This window comes from Podarcis bocagei (assembly GCF_964188305.1).
Source record: "Podarcis bocagei genome assembly, chromosome: 5".
In the NCBI taxonomy this organism is placed as follows: Eukaryota; Metazoa; Chordata; class Lepidosauria; order Squamata; family Lacertidae; genus Podarcis; species Podarcis bocagei.
In genome coordinates this window covers 82077118-82087897 of record NC_138129.1, presented here as the reverse complement: position 1 = coordinate 82087897, position 10780 = coordinate 82077118, and positions in this window count along the sequence as shown.

The window sequence follows — 10780 nt, the reverse complement described above, 5'->3', positions numbered from 1 at the left end:
TCTGTCTGGACAGCCCTTCAATTCGTGGCTGCCTCAGTCGCTAGCAGAATCCGTCAGTGGGTGTTTCTTAAATCTTTTCCAACATAGAAGTTGTTTGACACCCAGTCTCCTCCTACTCTCTCTGCGCGGAAGTCTTCTGCGCAGGGTGGGCGTGGGTAGCGGAGGACCCGTGCTCTCCCTGCTGGTGTGCGGTGAAGAGTCCTGGAGCCCTCTCGCCTATTCCCCCATCAGCCCCTCTATATCCCTGGTGTTGCGCTGATTTGCTTCCCCATCTGCGGAGCTGCCTCTCTCCCTGCTTGGCCCTTGTCCAGCATCATTTGAGAGCCTTCCCTCCGCCTCTAGCTCCGATGTCAGTTCCCTGACAACCTGGTCACACTATTTGTCTTAAGGTAAAGGTAAAGGGACCCCTGACTATTAGGTCCAGTTATGGCTGACTCTGGGGTTGCAGCGCTCATCTCACTTTATTGGCTGAGGGAGCCGGCGTACAGCTTCCAGGTCATGTGGCCAGCATGACTAAGCCGCTTCTGGCAAACCAGAGCAGCACACGGAAACATCGTTTACCTTCCTTGGAGAAGAGGAGGTTAAGGGGTGATATGATAGCCATGTTCAAATATATAAAAGGATGTTATATAGAGGAGGGAGAAAGTTTGTTTTCTGCTGCTCCAGAGAAGCAGACACGGAGCAATGGATCCAAACTACAAGAAAGAAGATTCCACCTAAACATTAGGAAGAACTTCCTGACAGTAAGAGCTGTTCGACAGTGGAATTTGCTGCCAAGGAGTGTGGTGGAGTCTCCTACTTTGGAGGTCTTTAAGCAGAGGCTTGACAACCATATGTCAGGAGTGCTCTGATGGTGTTTCCTGCTTGGCAGGGGGTTGGACTCGATGGCCCTTGTGGTCTATTCCAACTCTATGATTCTATAATTCTATGATTCCTGCAGGATTGGTACCTATTTATCTACTTGCACTTTGATGTGCTTTCGAACTGCTAGGTTGGCAGGAGCAGGGACTGAGCAACGGGAGCTCACCCCGTCACGGGGATTTGAACCACCGACCTTCTGATCGGCAAGTCCTAGGCTCTGTGGTTTAACCCACAGCACCACCAGCATCCCCACCCACGACGCTATTTGTCTTATTAGCTTGCTATTCCCTGCTCGGACTGCCAGTGACTCCTTAGAACCTCAAACAGAGAACCTCACCCTGCAATTACCTTTTAACTAGAGGTGCAAGAGATTGGAACTGGGATCTTCTGCCTGCCAAGCATGTGCTCTGTCATGTCTCCCTCCCCATATGTATGTCATGAAGGCTTCCCTGTGCATTGCAGAGAATTATACAGATGTTTTAAGTTGCCCACTGGAATAACACAGAGCAGGGGGTTGCACAGAGCGGGCTGTGAAAGAGAAGGCAGCTGAACCACTGTATCATGCCCGTCTGTTGTCCAGCTGGGGTTAGGATTGCTGTGGTAGAAGAGCTGATTTCAAATCCCAATCAGTAATGAAAATTGTAGCTCCAGGCCAATCACTGCCTCCCAGCCTCAGAAGGTTATTGGGAAAGGTGACGCTGAAAAAGCCCTTTGCATGCCAGTCTGATGACTTGTTTGCTGAAATCATATTGTTATATATGTAATCTATGATGCAGTGCAAGTGTAATGTGAATAATAACAATAATAAAACAAAAATATTAACAATTCAGCACACGTTTATGTAGAAAAGGACTGTCTAAAACAGCAAGCTATTGGAAACATAATAAGAATAATGCCCCGGCCAGCCGTAGATATGTAGATAAACCGAACTTTTTCTGTACATGTCTGTTGATAGAATGACCATTAATACACATCACACATTTCCCCTGTTTCCAAGTCTATAAAGCTAGCATGGAAAGATTCTACTAGTTCACTTCACACATCTTCCCTTCCTTCATTGCACATCGCATACCTAATCGAGAGACGGCACTTGTCATTTCCACTCATGATGTAGGTCCTTTCCTTCCCTGTTTAGTATGGATTCCTTCACCTCCCCCAGCAGAATACTGAGGCAGGGATGTGAATTAAATCCGGCAGCATTCCCTTTCAAGTGTAGGATCACTGGGTTAATCTCTACATGAAACAGTTTGGTTACCAAATGGGGAGGCTGCCGTGTGGCCTGTGGCTGGCAAAGGCAATATGTTTTAAGGGATTTATCATGACACATTCGCAGGAGCAACTTCACAAGAACTCTGTGTGGTTGACAATAACCTAACGGCACAGAGTCGTTTTGATGTCTAATTGCAGACTAGCTTGCCTTTGGATCTCATTTGAGGAAGAAGTGGGAGAGGGTGTTTTGAAGCTGTGGTGACAGGAACATAGGAAGCTGTCTTAGACAGAGTCAGACCAACAGTCCAGAGAGCCCAGTATGGTCTGCACTGACCAACAGTGGCTCTCAGAGGTTTCTGACAAGGGTCTTTCTCAGCCTACCTCAAAATGCTGGGGAATTGAAACTGGGATCTTCTGAATGCACAGAAAATGCCCAACCTTGACCTACAGCCCTTCTTTGAAATGTGTGTGTTGTGTGTGTGTGTGTATGCACGCGCACGTGCACACACACACACACACAAACTGAATGGATAAACACCAACTTCCTTGTGGTCTTAGCATCACTAAGAAATCATGCTGAGAGCTGATTTCTACTGATTATATTTGGACCAACGTTTATATTTCCAAATTCCTCCTTTTTTTTGCTACAGAGAACACAACTCTTAAATAAACAGGACCCTTTCAATAAAAGATCAGCAAATGTTCTAGGATGTATCTAGCCAGTTATAAGAATATGTATAAACTGCAGTCTCATATTTTTTAATAAATCATGGTGGTTCACAATAAAATAATTAAAACACCACAAAAATATAAAATGCGGAACAGATGACCAGCACCAAATCAATTTAATTCTCAAGAAATGCTTGCTGTAACCAAAAAGTTTTCAGCAATATCAACATTGTAGGTGCCTGTCGGATTTCAATACAAACAGTGTTCCAAAATACCAGCACCACTATTATAAAAACCTTAGTTTGCATAGAAATGGAACAAATATGAGAACATTGTGGAGCAGTCTCCTTTGTTTGGAAATGATGAGACATTTCACCTGAGCAAGAAGTTCAGTCTCCTGGTTGCCGAGTGTCTGGCAACTAATTAAAAAGGGTTTGTAAGGAAGGAAATGAAGTTAGATGTCAACAACAAGATCAGAAAGATGTTTGAGAAAAACACTTCATTCCTGCAGAAGCTATTTGGGCCTGGGGAGAAGTATTGTCATTGGGACCCCGCCGGGACCACATAACACCGGTTCTGAGAGATCTGCATTGGCTCCCAGTACGTTTCTGAGCACGATTCAAAGTGTTGGTGCTGACCTTTAAAGCCCAAAACGGCCTTGGTCCTGTATACCTGAAGGAGCGTCTCCACCCCCATCGTTCAGCCCGGACACTGAGATCCAGCGCCGAGGGCCTTCTGGCGGTTCCCTCATTGTGAGAAGTGAGGCTACAGGGAACCAGACAGAGGGCCTTCTCGGTAGTGGCACCCGCCCTATGGAACGCCCTCCCATCAGATGTCAAAGAGATAAATAATTACCTGACATTCAGAAGACATCTTAAGGCAGCCCTGTTCAGGGAAGTTTTTAATATGTAATGCTGTACTGTTTTTAACATTGACTGGGAGCCGCCCAGAGTGGCTGCGGAAACTCAGCCAGATGGGCGGGGTATAAATAATAAATTATTATTATTATTATATAAGAAATCTAAAATGGGGACATTTGGGCCAAGCACAACAGCTTGTGATAATCATTTATCATCCTCACGGAGTGGTGGTCTTCCTGTCTGGTACTTTGGATGGGGTGGGGGTTTTTTGCCTCCTTTTCCTTTGCAGAGAGGGAGAGCACAACCACATTTAGCCAGACAGGTCAGCCAATAGGAGGAAGGAAGCAGGTGGTCTTATAGTGCTTATGGGTATCCTTGGTCTTAGGAGAGTGTGAAGAATTTAGTTTCTGGGAATTCTAATGCGAACTGATGTCTGTCCTGGCTCCTGTCCATCTCTAGCTTGCCCAGCTCAGCTCACAGTATATGACGTCCTGGCCCACAGAGAACTACTGTAAAGTTCCTCCACTGAACCACACAATGATTTGGTTGCAAAGCACAGCACACAATCATTCTCGACGCAAATAGCCCTCGTTGGGAAACAACCTAAAGATCTATGCTGCTTTTAGCAGAGAGATCAGATTTCCATTAATATGTACTTTGGAGAGTTTGTATGAATGGGTAACCTCGGAATTATGTTACAAATGGCAAGGTGACAGTTTGCAATTGTATATGCATTATGTTGTTAAATAAACTGGGAATTAACGTGTGGGAGGAAATGCCAGGCCAGGTGAAGTGTTACTCTAACTGCTGTGATTGCTTCTTCGCAAGCTGGCACCAACTGTTTGTAATTCTAGTGCTAATGCTGTTTCTTTCTCTCCTGCATTGTCAAACCTTTTCCCCACCAGTGAGTTTTCACTTGAGAAGCACTGATGAAACAAAACTGCAGAGTAGTCATAGCACCTTTTGGTTGCTTGGTTTTATTTATGAGATTAATATTCCACATTTTCAACACACATTCCTTTCCAGAGTGCCTTATAACCAGTTGCCCCCCCCCCCGATACATTTTTACTTAGAGTAGACCCATAGAAATCCATGGACTTACATAGATTTCAGAGGGTCTACTGTGCATGTGTCTAACATTAGATACACAACTGAAGGAAAAGATGAAAGCAACATAATCGAGCTGTAGAATTAAGCAATATGATGTAGGACTGACTTGTGATTGAACAGAAAATGCACTAATAGTAGTAGTAGCATTAGTAGTATTAATAGCAATAGTAATTCATAGTACCCAAGGCTGACCAGGTATTTTTGTATCTGAGGCAGAAAATCCCACATGTACCTCTCCCTTGTAATAAAAATAAATAATAAAGATAAATCAAAGGAGCATATCTGTATGTGATTCCTCCCCTAAAATTCTCCTAAAAATTTATCAGCATTTTTCTGCAAATTTCTCATGCTCATTTTTGTATGCTACTTTCCACCCAATACATGTTTTTGCAAAGAAATATCCTTTAATATAAGGCATTTTTGCATATTATTTTTATGAATATATGCATTTTTGTGCACACTACCTAAGTAAATGCATTTTTGTACATGTTGCTTGGCTGAAGAACTGCAGTGCAATATTCAGAGAAGTGTGAATTCAGAAGGATGTCTATATTTCAGTTCTCAGATTGTTTTGCAAAGTACAAATTAGGTAAGTTCACCATTCAATGAAAACTGAATCAAATTTACATCACCATCCTTAGTAGCAGGAAGGAGAGAATCAGCCTTTGAGGGTGGGAGTTGGGTAAACCTAAAGTTGAAAGGGCAATCAGAGAAAATGGAAGTGATGTGATTCAATACATGAGTTGGAAGAAGGACAGACCATGACCTCTAATATTTCCAATGTCCTTTTATTTCTTATGCCTTCCTAGAGAGGAGAATGGAGTTTTGCATTCAGCATTTTCCATATTGCAAGGTTTTTGCTTGATGTTTTTGTGAGCCTGAATGGCAGGAAAGAAAATCTAAGCTTGATCCTGTAATCCCCAATGGGAGAAAAAGAAATGGAACTGACTGAAAGAAGCTAATGTTGAAAAACTTCTTTTAAACTTCCATAAAGTTAGATGACCATAGGAAGAAATCTCCACATACCTCACATGGCTCTTGGCTGGATGAATGCCACAATATATAGGCATCAGGGAAAACTAGGAAGATGTCTACAAGACAGAGAGAATGATTGAAATTTGCAGCATGGCACAGTTTGCTGTTGTCAGTTCATGATTTCCAAATATGCAAATAGAGGAAGAGCAGTGATTGGTTTACTGGTTCCTGATGTCACAGAATGACCCTTAACTCTGCACTGCACTGAGAGGACATTTTCCTAATGGTTTCTCCAAGGGGGCTGTGATATTTGGAGTTCACTTTCCCAGGTGAAGGTAGGTCTTTAATCAAACAGATCACTTTCTCTATTTCCTCTCAGATTTCTAAGCAGCTTTCTGATGGAGAACAGAGAGAGAGACTCAGATGTGCTCACATAGAGACAGCTGAATATAAATTAGAGATAGATAGAGATAGAGATAGAGATAGAGATAGAGATAGAGATAGAGATAGATAGAGATAGAGATAGAGATAGAGATAGAGATAGAGATAGAGATGGGTTGTGCAGGTTGACCAATTAAAAGTGGACAAAGGGTGTGTGTGAAAAGCAACAACCCATCTTGCACAGTGCTGTCTAATCTCAGTGGCAGGCGATCTAGGAAAGGAGGTGAACACGAAACAGCTTCAGCCCTGAATACATGAAGGAGCGTCTCCACCACCATCGTTCAGCCCAGACACTGAGGTCCGGCTCCGAGGGTCTTCTGGTGGTTCCCTCACTGCAAGAAGTAAAGTTATAGGGAACCAGGCAGAGGACCTTCTCGGTAGTGGTGCCCGCCCTGTGGAACACCCTCTCATCAGATGTCAAAGAGATAAACAAAGATATGACTTTCCATAGTCATCTGAAGGCAGCCCTGTACTGGGAAGCTTTTAATGTTTGATGTTGTGTTCTCCTATATTCTGTTGGAAGCTGCCTAGAGTGGCTGGGGCAGCCCAGTCAGATGGGTAGGGTACAAAAAATAAATTGTTGTTGTTGTTGGTTGTGCCACTGGGCCTGTAAGTAGTATGCATGCTGCCTAAAGCACTAAACAAACAAGAATCTTATCATATGCAACACAATAGCTCAGTTGGTAGAGCAAGAGACTCTTAATCTCAAAGTTGTGGGTTCAAGCCCCATTGCAAGGGGTTGGACTAGATGACTCTCATAGTCCCTTCCAATTCTACAGTTCTATGATAGTCTCTATAATGAATTTTATTGCCATTGGGTAAAGATGGTATCTGGATTCCTAGCTCAGCTGCCTTCTTTTCACTGCTGGTACATTCCACATATTTTAAGATGCTCTGCTATCCCTCTCCCCTGTCTTCAGCAGCCCTTATGATGGAGCACTGAAGCACAAAGGTTTTGTGGAGGCTCTAAAAATATTTCATTCTAGTGCAAAATTATTCATCTTAAAGCTTCCACCAGCCATTTCCTGTGCTAGAATTTGAAACATGAGATCTTAAGATGACATTTGTGCAATGTGGAAGAGTCTGTAGGAGATATCAGGTATGGAGGGTTTTTCCTGGGTGGGGGAAGAGTTTTATCTGTGACTACCCTGGCTAGTCACATTTGTCTGTAAGCTTTAAAGATTTTTAATCATAACCCATGGGATAGTCTTTGATGTACAAGCATTTCTTATCATCTCTGCTCCAAAATTCTCTTCTCTGAGCCAAAAATATTCATCCTTACCATAACTGTAGCTGAGATATAATATCATTCACATTCTAAACCAAGGATAGCCAAGTTTGTCTTGAACCTCAAGTGATGGGTTTAGACTTTCCTAGGTCAAACTTATCAGGGGCTGAGCTACCAGATTCCCAGTCATAGAATCATTGAATTATAGAGTTGGAAGGGACGAGGGTCATCTAGCCCAACCCCTACCAATGCAGGAATATTTTGCCCAGTGTGGGGCTCAAACCCCATGACCCTGAGATTAAAAGTCTCATGCAGAACCTTGAGGGCACTCTCCTTACTTGTGATTCCCAACAGCTTGTGCTGGTCCTGGGGGGAGGTTACCGTGAGGCGTGGTCAGAGTCCGGTCCTGGGTCAAGGGTCTGGAGACTGTCCACCAAGGGCAAAGCGGGGTCCAAAGCAAGAAGCCGGGCAAGGTCGGGAACTCTGGAAGAACAGATCTGGGTGCTGGCAGAAACAGGTTTCCAACGACGTTGCTCCCGCAACCTGGGGCCTGGCTGACTGGCCTTTATCTCCTCTGAGGCCAGGGGTGGTCCCGGCCCACAGGTGACTCGCCTCTCCTGGCCTTAAGGCGAGCACTCCTCCTGAGAGAACCCAGTTCCCTCCGCCTCTCTGCCCTGAGCCTCTGCAGCTCAGGAGAGGCTGGAGGGTTACTTGACCCAGGGGGAGGCTCACCTTCCCCTGACAGGGCTGGGAGAGGCGCACCTGTAGGCAATGGGTCCTCAATCACCTCCGGAGCCAGAGTGGATTCATCTGGTGTCTGCTCCTGAGGATCCAGCAAGGTGCAGGTGCTTCAGATTCAAGGCCCTGCCCCGGCTCAGCTGGCCCTGGAGGCGGGGACTCCTGTGCAGGCTGGGATTCCTCCAGTTCAGCCTCTGAATCAGATTCCCAGGCCATCACACAGCTGGTATCCAATGCTGCTTAGCCTTTGACATTGTTTGATACTATGGTGTTTAGGGTTGGAGAGCTGATATCTAGTGATAATTGTAAGGTCTTTCTGGGACTTTTCCAGGTATGCAGAAAAGAGGGGAAAGGGAATTCCTCTTGCCTGAGCACCTTCAGTGAGGGCAGCATGAGATGCAACCCAGAAGCCACACTATGGGTATCAGACTCTTTATGAAATCCCTCCAAATGAATGAAAAGGGGACTAGGAGTGACTCCATCCATCCCAGCCTCTGAGTGTTCCTGAACTCTTGAGTTGTGGGAATTATACAAGCAAGGAAAAAGAGATCCTGGCATTATAACAAAAAAATGCATTTGTTGGGCAACTCTGCTGAGCCCTAGAGAACAGAGGTTTAAATATAGCTGTTACTGACAATGATGTGCATTGTGACTTCATGGTGCAACTTGTACCATGACATTGATGTTGTAGCTTTCTGGCTTTTTGCAACATGTGCCTAGTGTTGCACATAATTTTTATAATGCTCATGCCTGCTTTGGTCATAGTGCTGGAAGGTTGCAGTGAACATGAAGAATCCTAGAATCCTAGAATCCTAGAATCATAGAGTTGGAATAGATCACAAGGGCCATCGAGCCCAACCCCCTGCCAAGCAGGAAACACCATCAGAGCACTCCTGACATATGGTTGTCAAGCCTCTGCTTAAAGACCTCCAAAGAAGGAGACTCCACCACACTCCTTGGCAGCAAATTACACTGTCGAACAGCTCTTACTGTCAGAAAGTTCTTCCTAATGTTTAGGTGGAATCTTCTTTCTTGTAGTTTGGATCCATTGCTCCGTGTCCGCTTCTCTGGAGCAACAGAAAACAACCTTTCTCCCTCCTCTATATGACATCCTTTTATATATTTGAACATGACTATCATATCACCTCTTAACCTCCTCTTCTCCAGGCTAAACATGCCCAGCTCCCTTAGCCGTTCCTCATAAGGCATCGTTTCCAGGCCTTTGACCATTTTGGTTGCCCTCCTTTGGACACGTTCCAGTTTGTCAGTGTCCTTCTTGAACTGTGGTGCAAGAACTGGTCATGAAAAGGGGTTCTGATGCCTGATTTATGCCACTCACTGTGTTTACAAGAATCTTCACTTGCTTCCTATCTACCAAACAATAGACACCAGCAACCAATCTCCCTGCCTTAAGGAGGGTTGTGGGAATCAGCAAGTTGGGCATGTACCGGTACTTAATATCTGCATGATGGTGGGGAGCGGTATATGAAAATTTTCCTTTGCTCAATGAATGGATGAACTGAGCTTAAATGTATTCAGGATCTCAAGCTTACAGCCAGTTTGGACATTACACAACTGGAACTTCAAGCCACTATAATATGCCACCCCTTATTTATGTCCTGAATTTATCTCACACCTGTCCTCCCAAAGGAGCTCAGGGCAGTGAACACACCCGCAACAAAACAATTTTTCAAACCCCAGATTTCAGTCCCTGACACACGGCTTTGCAAGGCAGCTGAGCTTTTAATGTGTTCTTTATATGCTAGCATCTGAAATTGGGGAGATATTTTGCTCTTTTGAATTGTAAACCAATTATTGGTTGCTGAGAATGGAGCTGCGTTTCTCCTGCATTTCGGCTTTGTTTTGGCAGCTTTAAAGAGTGGTTTTTCTTCTTCTTAAAAAAAGTGTTTATTTAATCTAAGCAAGCCAGTGTGAAGGCTTCAGCATTTGGCCAGTTCCTCTGCTTGGTCAGGCTTTAAATTTCATCATTTCTGACATGATGCTGGAACATCACTTCATTCCCATGCTTGCCAACTCCACGGACAAGTCCTGAACTACTTAATCAAAATGTTTAAGCAGAACTGAACACAACTGCAAAGTGTCTGCTAACATCCAACATCTTTCAAGTGAGATGTAAAATAAGACTCAGCCAGACTGCCCTTGAGTGTTGTAAAAGGATTCTAGTGACTATTTTGTGGAATAGTATAGTTGTTGTTTTGCTGCTGCTGCTGCTGCTGTTGCTGTTGTTATTCACATACTAAAATGGCTCACTATGAAGAATATAACATAACAGGAACCGTTATAAATCGAGTTCTTCACATTTCTACAGGTATTTGCAACGTTCCATTTGCAACTAAAGAAAAAATCCTCAGGAAAATTTCTTCAGCATTTTAGTATTTTCTGCAGCAATTTCTCCCAATCAAACATGTTTTTGTGTGCAGTTTTGACTAGCGCATAGGCCTTTGTAAGCAATTTCTCTCCATATCATGCATTTTTGCATGTTATTTTCATGGATGTATTCATTCATTCTATGTGCACTGCTATATAGTATATGCATTTTTGTGAAATTTTGTCGGAGAACTACACTGCAAAATTTCTGGCAGGTGTGGATTTTGAATGATGGGTGTCCTTCAGTTCTCCTGTTGTTCCAGAATTTGACTATTCCTGAAGGCTGGAAGAAATTATATGT